This window comes from Diospyros lotus, chromosome 9 (assembly GCF_014633365.1).
Source record: "Diospyros lotus cultivar Yz01 chromosome 9, ASM1463336v1, whole genome shotgun sequence".
Classification (NCBI taxonomy): Eukaryota; Viridiplantae; Streptophyta; class Magnoliopsida; order Ericales; family Ebenaceae; genus Diospyros; species Diospyros lotus.
Genome location: NC_068346.1, coordinates 20,460,493 through 20,474,561, shown reverse-complemented (window position 1 = coordinate 20,474,561; position 14,069 = coordinate 20,460,493). Strand labels below are relative to the sequence as shown.

The 14,069-nt window shown below is 34.1% G+C and overlaps 1 long non-coding RNA gene across 24 annotated transcripts in view; it reads right to left on the bottom strand.

Moving 5' to 3' along the window:
- Positions 1-14,069, bottom strand: part of LOC127809815 (uncharacterized) — a 46,803-nt gene extending 32,734 nt beyond the window's left edge. For 3 of the 24 annotated variants that reach the window (XR_008025278.1, XR_008025277.1, XR_008025263.1), the window contains exons 1-10: positions 13,705-14,069; positions 13,428-13,626; positions 12,895-13,010; positions 12,730-12,806; positions 11,885-12,258; positions 6,130-11,483; positions 5,968-6,009; positions 5,417-5,808; positions 4,997-5,061; positions 4,212-4,299 (exon numbers count right to left, since the gene is read on the bottom strand). This is a non-coding gene — a long non-coding RNA (uncharacterized LOC127809815). Of the gene's footprint in view, positions 1-4,211; positions 4,300-4,362; positions 4,821-4,996; positions 5,062-5,416; positions 5,809-5,967; positions 6,010-6,129; positions 11,484-11,884; positions 12,259-12,729; positions 12,807-12,894; positions 13,011-13,427; positions 13,627-13,704 lie in introns of those variants that run through there. The other 21 variants (XR_008025282.1, XR_008025281.1, XR_008025286.1 and 18 more) reach the window with 21 other exon arrangements.

The following is a 14,069-nucleotide window of genomic DNA, read 5'->3' as shown; positions in this document are numbered from 1 at the left end:
CCGGCGGCGAGAAGGCCATTGGAGAAGACGATGTAGTCGAGCGCGTGGCTACATGCGCCCGCGAGTGGGAAGAAGGCGCGTGCCTTCCACGAGCCCGCCAGAGAAATAAAAAGAAAAGAAAATAAATAAAGAAAAATAAAATCTTGAAAAAATTTCCATTAAATCTGGAATTTTGTTTATGTCTTATTTTGTGAAAAATATTATGGAAAATGCTAAATTTAGTATTTATTTAGGTAATTTTTCTATTATGGAAATAAGAAAAAAATAGGAATTTAATTTGAAAAATTTCAAGAAAATTCCAGAATGCTAGAAATATTATTTAAGGAATATTAGTAAAGAGAAATTGGGTAATATAAAAGTCTAGATAATTATCATGTAATTTTGAAGAAATAAGGCTTAAAATAAAGAGAAATTATAGAAAATATGAAAATTAGTAAAGTAATATTCTGAAAAAAAAAAAAAAATTTAATGTTTTAGGAGTCCTTGAGGGCAAGAGGAGTGAGAAATAGCTGCTCGACACGGTTTTCGAGGCTAACACGCTTTTCGAGACAATTTAGCTGTAAGTGTACCGATTTAAGCTTAGTACGGTTATAAATGTTTATCTTCGAGAATGCTTTTATCATATTGACATACACTGATATGTACACCATCATGTAGACTGCATACATGACATGACTATGAAATTCATACATACACGTTGGTATCATTGATCGTTCGCATTGAGGCCGTAAGGAGTACGAACTGGCACCGCTGTCGTACCAAGGGTGCACCCACACACCCCGGCTTCGAAAGAGGTGGCCGCAAAAATGGTAGGTAGCATGAGGGATGCAGTTGACACCTACGAGGTAAGACATTACATACACACATGATATAACATTATGTACCCTTACTTAGATGGTTCATCATCTAACTTGAGTTTCGCCCTTGGAACATTCGATGTTCCAGTCGAGATTTGCAGCAATGATACAGAGGTTGAGGATGTGTAGTGAGGTGAGACGTCAAGAAACGAGTAAATGTGCCTTGTTATGATTGGTTCAAGAATTGTGTATGTTTCGATTTATTTTCAGAAACTTATGTACCAACTTTGTAATAAATGTTATATTCAGATATTATGTAAGCCATGAGCAGGTTTGATTCAGCTTCCGCTTTGTATTTATTTCTAGTGTAAATATTTCGTCAAGCACTAGATAGGTCTTAGGGAATTTCGAGAATAATGAAAAAAAAAAATTAAGATCCAAATTTCCTAAACATAGTACGCTCGAGAAGGTGGGCTGTTACATCTATTACCTTGAGGATATGTCACTTTCCAATAATTTAATCAATTCTAATATTGAACAATTGCCAATGATAAATTGTCCAACCCCTTGATGTATCATGGGCTATATCAAATAAAGGCCTCATATTTTTCTCTCTCAAAAAGAGCCTACATATATTATAGATACTAAAGGCCTCATATTCGTATCTCCCAAAAAGAACCTGCATATATTATAGATATTATAGGGATAAATTTTTGAAAGTGAATCCCAAGTTGTTATCTCGTAAAACATTAATACTTAAACGTGTGATGCCTTGGCTCCCTAAAAGAGAAGGGTCTCTTCTCTCTCTATTTTGTGGTTTGCCTACTCTTGCAGGGGGTTCTAAACTTTGTTGGTGTCTTCAATCTTGGACTTTGCCTCTCTTTTCATGGGTGTGGAACAATTAGCTAATAAAATGTTTGTGTCAGAATTGAATTTTGATGGGAAATTCTCCTTAAATTGAGGAGAATTGGGAAATTAAGGGGGAAGAATAGAGAGAAAAGAGGGGGAAATGAGAGTTAAAGAGAGAAGAAAAGGCGGGAGAGAGATTTTGTATTGATAATTCTTTGAATGGTTTTAGAGCAGTATCAGTGTGCTTTATTTAGAGATCTGACTTCCATAATAGGCTCCAATGGCCACTTGATCAACAATTATAATGTAGTTTGAATTTGAAAATTAGGCCTAATTGCTCAACTAATATTCTCGGCTATTCAAACAACCAAGTAATTACAATTCACTGAGCTATTTCAACTGCAATCCGTGACAGTGTTGTTGACAACTATAGTGACAATATTCTTCTGTCATGATCCCAGGGTTTGCTCAGGGTCTTGATAGGAAATTGGAAGAATTCGAGGGAATTAGAACAAAAAGTAAGGTGGGGAAATCCGAAGAAGTGAGGGAGATATCAGAAGAATAGGAGAAGATATTTAGATAGAACAATAATAGAGGGAGAGATTAAAGAGAAATTATAGAGAGATCGAGTAAGAATTGATGAGAGAAAGAATAAATTTTATTGATCATTCAACTATATGACATTCTCTATCTATTCTACCCTACTTATAAGCTACAACAACAAATTACAATCACTACAACAACAATGCACGACCTACAACAACACATATACTACATAATTACGATTATATCCTTGGGGATCTTGGGGTCTTGACAATTCCCCCCTCTTTGTGTATTTCACTTTTTACCTACTTTTGTTTTGGCCAAGGAGCATGAATTGTAGTGGCTAGTCATTGTAAGTTCATTGGGGACAATATATAAACATTGATTGTTGGTCCATATAACTAATTCTTGTATCATTGCATTCCATCTAGAATGGCAATCTGCACACATTCCTCTATTAATATGAAAACAAGTGCTGAAAAACAGGTGTGGATTGAAGTTGGTGAAAAAATAAATTGTTATGAATGTGAATTTTGTGATTTATTCAATTACGTCAATTATTTAGTATTGTTATTGGATCATCTCTCTGTCCTGTAATATCTGTAAACCATGGCTTTTTGAAACTTCATGCTAAATTTGAATGTTGTGGTTTATAATTATTGATTTCTTTTTAGTTAATCACTTCAATTTATCCAGTATTGTTCTTGGATGACATCTCTTAGTTTTGTGTAAATCATCAATTTCAGAACCTTAATATTCATTTGGTAATCCTGAATCTGAGTGTTGTGGATTATCAATGTCAATTTCTATTTGTCAAGTTAAATCCATTTATTTAGTATTATTCATTCTAAAAATGGTTGCATTGCCTTCTCTGCTTAAGTTATATTTAGAATTTTATGATTTATCAATAATCAATAATCTAATTAAATCAATTATTTAATATTGTTGTTAGATCATCTCTTTCTACCCTCTAATATGTATAAACCTTGCCTGTTTGAGACTTAATGTTTGTTGACAATTCTGAATTCAAACTTGTGGTTTATCACTGCCTATTACTTTTTAGCTAATGACTTGATCTAGTATTGTTCTTAGATAACATCTTTTTGTCTTGAGTAAATCATCAATTTTTGAAACTTAATGTTTGTTCGATAATCCGGAAGCTGAATGTTGTTTATTAATGTCAATTTCTATTTATCTAATTACATCTAATTATTTAGTTTTATTCATTTTAAAAATAGTTGCATTGCCTTCCATGCTTAAGTTATATTTAATATATTATTACTAGAACTAATATCCTTTCATGGTCCTCGACCAAAATGATAATAGAAAAAGTTTGATTGTTTGTCCATACAAGTAATTCCTACATCATTACATTCCACCTTGAATTCTAGTTTTCACACATTCTTCATTTAGTATGAAAAAAATGTTGAAAACTCAGTGTGGACTAAAGTTGGTGATAGAAATAAATTGTTGTAAAAGTGAATTTGTAGTTTATCAACAATATAATTAGATCAATTATATCAATTTTAGTATTATTGTTGTTGGATCATCGCTCTTTGCCCTGTAATATGTGTAAATCGTCATTTTTTGAACCTTAATGTTCTAGGGAATTCTAAACTTGAATTTTGAACCTTAATATCTTTTTAGCTAATCACTTCAATTTAGCCAGCATTGTTCTTCGATCATCTCTCTTGTTCTTTTGTAAATCATCACTTAATGAAATTTAATGCTTTTGGTAAAATTTTGAACCTGAATGTTATGATTTATTAATGTGAATTTATTTTTATCTAGATACATTCATTTATGTAGTGTTATTTGTTATAAAAAATGGTTGCATTGCCTTTTCTGTATAAGTTATATTTAAAATATTACTAGAACTGCAATCCTTTCTCGTTCCTTAGCCAAAATAATAATCGATCAAAAATTGAAAAATAAGTACAATCCACCAAAATGTAGTGAAAATATTTTACGCGGATAACACCAAAAAGAAAAATAGTTGTAGAAGATTTTGTCTAGAAATACCTGGGTCCTTGAGAAAATAAGAACGAAGAGCTACCTCCCTGTGTAGGATAGGAGCTCTCTCATTTTCCAAGTATTCAGTCCTGAGAACCTGCCCATTGATGTAAAAAGCAATCATGACCCAATTAGTTTAAAATGGAACGACTATTTTAACATCATAGTTGAAATAATAGGACATAAAAAAATAAAAAAGGAAATGAATACAAAGGGAATAAAAGGTAAAAGATCACTACAGTGATAACTAAAAGCGTTGAAACTGCATGTAGACCACCAAAGAACAATCCAAGTACTTTATGTAGTCGAAATATTCATAAAAATATATTGCTCTAAGAAGAGAACAAAAAGGCGAAAATCTAGTCACTCCCATGGCCGAAAATCTTCGTGCTCGACATGGCTCGCGTGGCATGACCACAGGGTTCAAGCCTCGGGTTACCGGCAAGGAGAGAACAAAAAGGCGACCGGCGATGAAGGAAGGCGGAGGCAACTTTTTAGGATGTAAAACCCAATGGCTTGAGGGTTAAAGATGATGGGTTTCTTTTGTTGGTGTGTCCAACACTGGACACATCAGCACGCCAGCTAAGCACCACGTATGTTGGAGCACACGCTTATCCGCTTGGGGACAAAATTGAAATCAAAGTTTAAATTTGATGACCAAATTGAACTAAATGTCAAAACTGGATAAAATTCAAAAATGACCCTAAGTATCGAATAAAATAGTCTATTCGGCTTAAAAATATATTCCTCTAAGAAAGAGGAAGACAGGGAGAGTAATGCATAATGAAACTCACCTCTTTAAAATAAACTTTAGCATCTCATCAACTTTCTCATAAGAGCGTAAAATCTCATACTTCACCTGAGGAAAACATCTTACAATCAGTATAACGCTAAAAATTTCGTACATAAAAATTGTGCACTTCATAAAAAAATCAATGACGGTAAGTAATGATGAAACATAAGTACTCGATCAACAATTCAATAATATTGAAATGCTCAAATACTTAAAAGAAGATTAATAAAATGAAGTGGTTTTACAACTATTCAAACCTTAGTAGTTAAGCATCATCTACTTGCACAATCGAGTTCCACCACTAGTTTGCAGTAATCATATTTCCTAATCCCCTTATGCATTCATTTTTTCATATTCTATTTTCAAATAGCTTACTTTATGAGGATAGATTGTTAAACGTGCAAGTAAGACTTGATGTAACCTGGTGGATGGCGTGAATAAACAGGTTCTTCCTCAACCGAGGACAACCCTTCCCTAGTAGAAGAAAATAACTATGCCTGAAGTGTTAGGGAAACTGAGCTACAAAAGAAAAAAGAAACAGGTCACAATTTCTTGGGATGAGATCATAATCAAGTCTAAGTGGCTTGAAATTAAAGGGCAATTCCAATTGCTTAAAAAGAACCCATTCATAAAGCCAGACGTTAGGCAACAAAAAAACCCCAAGGGTTTTTCCATTAAAGAATCATTTGATCCACCCTCGACAAATAAGTACAAAAATACCATACTTGGGTCACTAAGAAAGTAAGAACGAAGAGCTACTTCCCTGTATAGGATATGAGCTCTCTCATTTCCCAAGTATTCAGTCCTGAGAACCTATCCATTGATGTAAAAAGCTATCATGACCCAATTAGTTTAAAATGGCACGACTATTTTAACATCATAATTGAAAAAGCAAGAAATAAAAAAGAAAAAAGGAAAGGAATAAAAAGGGAATAAAATGTAAAAGATCACTACATAAATCTCGTACTTCACCTGAGCAAAACATCTTACAATCACTATAATGGCAAAAGTTCCCTACATAAAAATTGTGCACTTGATAAAAAAATAAATGACAGTATGTAATGATGAAACATAAGTACTTAATCAACAATTTAGTAAAATTGAAATGCTAAGAAAGTAAGAAGAAAGTGTTACTTGTCTGTGTAGTACAGAGGCACTCTCATTTCCCAACCATTCAGTCCGAAGAACATGCCCACTAATGTAAAAAGCTATCATGACCCAATTTGTATCTTCTAATACAAATTGAAAATTACAGTTAATGTCATGGATTTTTCCAAGAATACCACATGCATAATTATAGTATAAGTAGTAATCCAAAATCACATGAAAGAAAGAAAGAAAATAGTAACACATAAATTGACACATGATTCTTTTGGAAAATCATAAACTGATGCAAATATAAAATCACATGAAGCATTATTACATGCAAATCTAAAATCACATGAACCTTTGAGAAGGTGGTGCCTAGGTTGTGACAAGTGGTATTAGAGTTTACCTGCTAGTCTGGCGATGGCGGGGGCCATGCAGTGGGGACACTGCACATCCCAGGAGGGGGATGGGGAGTGTGTTATTGTAACGTGCCAAATCACACATCGGTCCGTTAGGGGGGAGATCCTAAGTATATTAGTTTGCGCTAGGCAACAACCTTTTGAAGGTGGCTTCCTAGGCTGTGACACAAAAACTATCAAATTTTCTAACGAGCTTAATTTCATGTTTCAAGGTCACTCTATACAAATTTGCTAAACAAATAAAAGAATTTACCATCTATCCTTAAAAAAATAAAAATTGACACTAACAACCCTCAACATTATAGATTCAAGTTAAGTATCAACATAGTTCAATACACCAAATCATATGATTCCTCAAATCTAGTGGATTTCAAATTAAAAGGTAGTGAACAAAAAACCAAAGATATATCAAGTAAGAATTTTCCATTTTCTTCAAATTGACTTTAAATTTCTTTTTGCTTGTAACAGAATTTTTGAACACTTGACTCTAAAATAGAAATAAAAAAAAAAAAACAACTTATGGTTTTGGTTTGCAAAATTCATAACCATGTGGAGTGTCATGTTATTAGTTTTTCACGATTGACACTCTAGACCTTTCATCATTCAGATTCACCTGGTTCACTAACCTAAAATGAAAATTGCTGTGTTACATACACCAAATAAAAAAATCCTTAAAAACTACAAATATGCAAAACTGATAAACTTGTAATTGGCCCACAGTCATAGAAAGTGTTAAAAGCAATTGGAACAACTATGACGCATAGATTATATACAACAGAACCAGCACTCTTTTGTAATGCTTATATAGAATATTATAAAATTGATCATCCAATTGCAAGTTATCCAAAGACTGTAACTCCACCAAACCTAACCAGATAGAATGACATGGTGTACATCAAATGGAAAAGAACAACATTGACCCCCCTCCCATAGAAGCAATTTAGATGCCAATCAAATTAAATGTCAACTCTTTACCTCCTTGTATGCTTCAAAATTGTAAGGAAAGATGACAAGGTGAGGACAAAGAGCCTTAGTATCTTAAAGAAACATTCCAGCCTGTACTCCTAAGAGTAAAAAAAATATTAATGAATAGAAAAGAGAAACCCAAGTAAAATAGCGAGGGAAATTATGTCAAGAACCCTAACCACAAACACATGAGCAACGTAGTTTGTAGATAAAAATTTCAGCAGTTACTTGTAGCTTGTCAGAATGGTAGATAGCAACAGCCTTATCATGTAATTCCCAATGGTTTAAAATAACCACTAAGACAAAAAAAAAAAAAAAAAAAAGTCTTGGAAAAGAACCACCCACAGAAACATTGCAAACTCTGCAATATGTTCTAATACCAATTGAAAATTGCATTTGACGTCATGGATTTTTCAAAGAATACCACATGCATAATTATAGTATAAGTAGTAAAACCAAAACCACATGAAAGAAATAGACAAAACAGTCGCACATAATTTGACACATGATTTATTTGGAAAATCATAGGCTGAAGCAAATCTAAAATCATATGAAGCATTATTATATGGATAATAAATTATTAGGACACCCATAACTCAAAAACTATAAAATGTGCTAACAATTTTAATTTCATGTTTCCATGTCACACAATACAAATTTGCTATAACAAATAAACCAATTTACCATCTATCCTCAAAAAAAAAAAATTAGACTCAAAACCCTCAATATTATGGATTTAAGTACCAACACAGCCCAATGCACCAAATCATATGATCATTCAAATCCATTGGAAATCAAATTAAAAGGTTGTGACCAAAAAATCAAAGATATATCAAGTTAGAATTTTTCCAGTTTCTTCAAATTGACTTTAAATTTCTTTTTGCCTGTAGTAGGAATTCTTGAAGACTTGTACCTTGACTTTAACTATTTTAAAATCGTCCCTAAAACAATAATTAAAAAATTGAAAAAAAAAAAAAACTTATGTTTTTGGTTTGCAGAATTTTCAAATAGCAAAATTAACATGTATAAGAAAGGGGGGAAAAGATAGCCCCAAAAAGGGATGCACAAATTCTACATCAAAGATTGCATTGCATCTCTTCATCTGGCCGATGTCAACGATGATTGTGATTAACACCAAATGAACATCAATACAAATGAACTATTGAGGATAAATTAAAAGAGACAGACTACTATATAGCACTTACAAACTTTGAGTGCAGAGTTACCATGTCCGCGTGGATTATGGATGTTCTTCAAGTAGAAGCATTAACGTTGGAACTTGTGAACCTAAAATTGGGAAAACGTCTGCAGTACCAGTTTCTCCAAGTGCCAATGAAATGTAGCCTAGAGCACTATACAATAAAAGTTCAATAAGAGTGTATAGCCTCATCAAGTAATTTAGTAATCTATAATATGATCATTGTAGAAAGTTGCATGCATAGCAAATTAGTAAGTGTAGGTAACATGGCAATTTTCATTTCAAGTTGGTGAACCAAGTGAATCTGAAAGATTAAAGTTCTAGAGTGTCAATTGTGAAAAACTAGTAACATGAAAATCCACATGGTTAAGAATTTTTTAAAGGCCATAGGTATAACTAATAACTAAACTATTAAAACTTCAAATAAAAATAATTAACGAACAGCTTAAATCCTTAAAAAAAAAAGCTACAAATATACAAATTGATAAAATTTCGATCCGTCCATAGTCATAGAAAGTCTTAAAAGCAATTGGAACAACTTTGACATGTAGACTATATACAACAAAACCTGCACTCTTTTGCAATTCTTATGTAGAATGTTATAAAACTTATTAGCCACCTACAACTTATCCAAAGACTCTGACTCCATCAAACCTAACTTGATAGAATGACCGGGTGTACAAGAGATGCAAAAGAAAAACGTTGACCCCTTCACATACAAGCAGTCTAGGTACCAATCACATTAAATGTCAACTCCTTACCTCCTCGTATGCTTCAGATTTGAAAGCAAAAATGACAAGGTGAGGACAAAGAGCCTTGGCATCTCTAAGAAACATTCGAGCCTATTCTCCTGAGAGTAGAAAAAATATTAACAAACAAAAAAGAGAAAACCAAGCCAAATAGATGGGGTAATTATGCCAGGAAACCAACCATAACCACAACCAGGGTAGTTTGCAAGTGTAATTCCAACAGTTATATGCGGATTGTCAGAAAGGCAAATGAAAACAGACTTATCCTGTAATTTCAAATGGTTCCTAATAACCATTAAGAAAAAAAACAGTCCAAGAAAAGAACCACACACAAGGACATTGCAAAGTTTATAGTATGTTCTAATGCCAAGTGAAAATTGCAATTGATGTCATGGATTTTTCCGCAAATACCACATTCATAATTATAGTATAAGTAGTAATCCAAAATCACATGAAAGAAATAAACAAAATAGTCACACATAATTTGACACATGATTTATTTGGAAAATCACTTACGCAAATCTAAAATAAAAATGAAGCATTATTATATGGGTATTAAATTATTTGGATGCTATAACTCAAAAACTATCTAATTTGCTAACAAGCTTAATTTCATATTTCCATATACACTATACAAATTTTCCGTAACAAATAATCCAATTTACCATCTATCCTCAAGGAACAGAAAATTGAGACTCAAAACCCTCAAACATTATATCAACATAGCCCAATACACCAGATTATGATCATTCAAATCCAGTGGATATCAAATTAAAAGGTTGTGACCAAAAAGCCAAAGATATATCAAGTTAGAATTTTTCAATTTTCTTCAAATTGACTTTAAATTTCGTTTTGCTTGTAATAAGAATTCTTGAAGAAGTGTACCAAGACTTTTAACTATTTTAAAAAACAACTTAGGTTTTTGGTTTGCAGAATTTTCCAACAATAAAATTAACATGTAAAAGGGAGGGGGAAAAGATAGCCCCCAAATAAACACCATAACAAATGAACTGTTTAGGATAACTTAAAATATATGGGCTGCAACATAGCACTTAAAAACTTTTGAGTGCAGACATTACCATGTCGGCATGGATTATGGATGTTCTTCGACTAGAAACATTAACGCTAGAACTTGTGTACCTAAAACTGGGAAAATATCTGAGCTACCGGTCTCTCCAAGTGCAAAAAAAATGTTGCCCAGAGCTCTAGAAAATCAAAGCTCAATAAGGGCGCATAGCCTCATCAAGTAATTTAGTAATTCATAATCTGATTATTGCAAAAAGTTTCATGCATAAGAAATTAGTAAGCGTATGTAAAACGGCAATTTTCATCCCAGGTTGGTGAACTCGTTGAATTTGAAAGACGAAAGTTCTAGATTGTCAATCATGAGAAACTAATAACATGACATTCCACATGGTTATGAATTTTGAAATGATCATGAGTATAACTAATAACTAAAACTACTGAAACTCCAAATAAAAATAATTAACGAACTGCTTAGATCCTTAAAAAAAATTACAAATATACAAAACTGACAAAATTGTAATTGGTCCACAGTAATAGAAAGTGTTAAAAACAATTGGAACAACTTTGACACGTAGACTAAATACAATAGAACCTGCACTCTTTTGCAATACTTATGTAGAATGTTATAAAACTGATCAACCACCTGCAACTTATCCAAAGACTGTAACTCCACCAAACCTAACCTGATAGAATAACATGGTGTACAAGAGATGCAAAAGAAAAACATTAACCCCTTCCCATACAAGCAGTTTAGGTGCCAATCAAATTAAATGTCAACTCTTTACCTCGTTGTATGCTTCAAAGTTGTAAGCAAAAATGACAAGGTGAGGACAAAGAGCCTTGGCATCTCTAAGAAACATTCCACCCCGTACTCCGAAGACTAGAAAAAAAAAATTAATGAACAAAAAAGAGAAACCCAGGCCAAATAGCTGGGGTAATTATATCAAGAAACCAACCAAAACCACGAGCAAGGTAGTCTAGAGATGAAATTTCACTAGTTCCGCGTGGATTGTCAGAATGGAAAATAGCAACAGGCTTACCCTGTAATTCCAAATGGTTACCAATGAGACAAAAAAAAAAAAAAACAGTCCTGGAAAAGAACCACCCACAACGACATTGCAAACTTTATAGTATGTTCTAATACCAATTGAAAATTGCATTTGATGTCATGGATTTTTCCAAGAATATCACATGCATAATTATAGTATACGTAGTAATCCAAAATCACATGAAAGAAAGAAACAAAATAGTCACACATAATTTGACACATGATTTATTTGGAAAATCATAGACTAATGCAAATCTAAAATCATATGAAGCATTATTATATGGATAATAAATTTTTTGGACACCCATAACTCAAAAACTGTCAAATTTGCTAACAAGCTTAATTTCATGTTTCCAAGTCACAGTATTCAAATTTGCAATAACAGATTATTTACCTGAAACATAAGGTTGAGATAGGCTAGCTTGATTATGAATTTCAGCTGTGTTCCCACCAATTATACAAACATCACTTCCTTTATCTAACTTCCCTTCACTATATTCTCCTTCAATGCACACAAGCCCCTGATTGACTGCTGTTGCAATATTCTTGCCCACGCTGTCATCCTCGCCCGTTGGCTCTGAGTGTTGCATGGATCCACATGGTTCAGATAAATTAGTCTTCTTAATCTGTGCAAGCTTTTGCAAAAGGATCCTCCAATTTAGGTTCTATTTGACCTGTCACACAAGCTTCAAAATCACTGGAGACCAGGCTGCTTTCCAAAACAAAACAAGCACATATCTTTGGTTGGTTATGAGCTTCACTAGCAATCTGGTCCAGTTGGTAAGGAACGCCAGCAAACAACACAAAGAAACATAAATTATATCAAATCCTATATTGCATCATAAACTGCAAAGTTTATAACATGGTTCCTGTACCAAAATACAGAATTTTTTTGAAAGAGCAATCAAGACAATAAGAAACATAGTCTTCAAATATGCTAGACTATCTATCTTCCTAAGATTTCTCAATGCACGTAACCGTTGCTACTCATTCTTCACAATTTCAATACGCTTAGATCATGCTTCAAGGATTATCCACATAACAGAAACACTGCAGTTGAAAATACAGTACATGGAATTAATAGAGGACTAATCAAAATGACTTCCCTCCCTAACATTTGGAGATTAACCTTCTTTTCTTTTCTCAACTTACATAGAATCAAGTGTGGCAATTAGAAAAAGGGATGTCAATTCAAAACTGCTTAGGAAATAAAAAAGTCAAGCAAAGATTAAAACATACAACTTAACAGTTTATTTGCAGCAATAGAATCCATCAGCCATGAAGGTTTCACTACTGCTAATCCACCACTAAAGGACCTGGATAAATTACCAACAATAAAAATTAAAGAAGTTCAAGAAAAGCTAAATGATCAGTTTTGAATGTCTAAGACCAGGTAATGTGCACCTCAGGTTCTTGATTTTACTGTCTGGAAGGTTACTACATATGATATGAGTAATATGATGCCTTGAAAAATAGTTCCCAAGGCGTCTTCCATGCTTGAGCATATACCCTCGCCGCTCCTGTTAAGATTCCACGTAAAAGAGAACTTTCAAATTTTTTGGTAACACCTCTGGGCATTTAATGAATATTGCAAAGTACATCGAGACCTGAATGATGGCACAGTAAATCCATCAACACATTGTCTATGTCAATTTGAACACAATGGGATCGAGAGGAGATGTCGAGGATTTTCAACCGTCAGAGAGAGGAAGGAAACTTGCTTGTGAAGATTGCAATTCGACGAAGAAGTAGCGATTTAAAAGACTAGTAAATTTGCAACAGGAATTATTTATTTCCTATTTCAATTATTTACTTATTTTCCTAAATTTCTTCCTGTTATTCCGTCTGTACTCGGATATGTGACTAATTTGGCTATACCAGCATGCGAAAACCATCAACAAAGGCAATCAAAGTACAGAGAGGGAGAGAGCGAGGACCTGGCGGGATCGGAGAAAGGCGAAATGCGAAAGGATGAGCGGGAGGAAGAACCAGAATTGGAACCCCAAGCCATGCCTAGGGTTTTCTGAGTAGTCTTCTTCTTTTTGTTGCCGTTACTCGAAGGGCTTGAAGAGAGCGAATTGAAGCTTCGCTTCGATCTGGATCCAGAGTTGGCAGAGCGAGTGGAGTTGAAGCTCACTGTCTATTTCAATTTGAACAAATTGGGATCGGGAGGAGATCTCGAGGATTTTCGACCGTTAGAGAGAGGAAGGAAACTTGCCTGCGAAGACTGTTGTTCGACGAAGGAGTCGCGATTTGAATGAAGCGGCAACTAGGCGATCGCTTTTAAACTCATTTTGGGCGCTCACCGCAACCGCCCGTGCCCGTTGGCTTGCTTGCGCTCGCACTCACATTTCTATCTCAACCTTATGTTTAAAAGATGCACTAGGAGTCGCGATTTGCTTGCCCGTTGGAAGTGCGTGAATTGGAATCGGAATCGCAGAAGATGCATGCATGGTGGTGGCCGGATTTGACCGAGGCCCTTCTCTCTGTCCCTGTCTCCGTCCCTCGTCACTCGGTGAGACGCCCGGTCGTCTAAGTCCCTTTCCACATGCGCCACGCATCCCTGCGGCTTCCGGCCC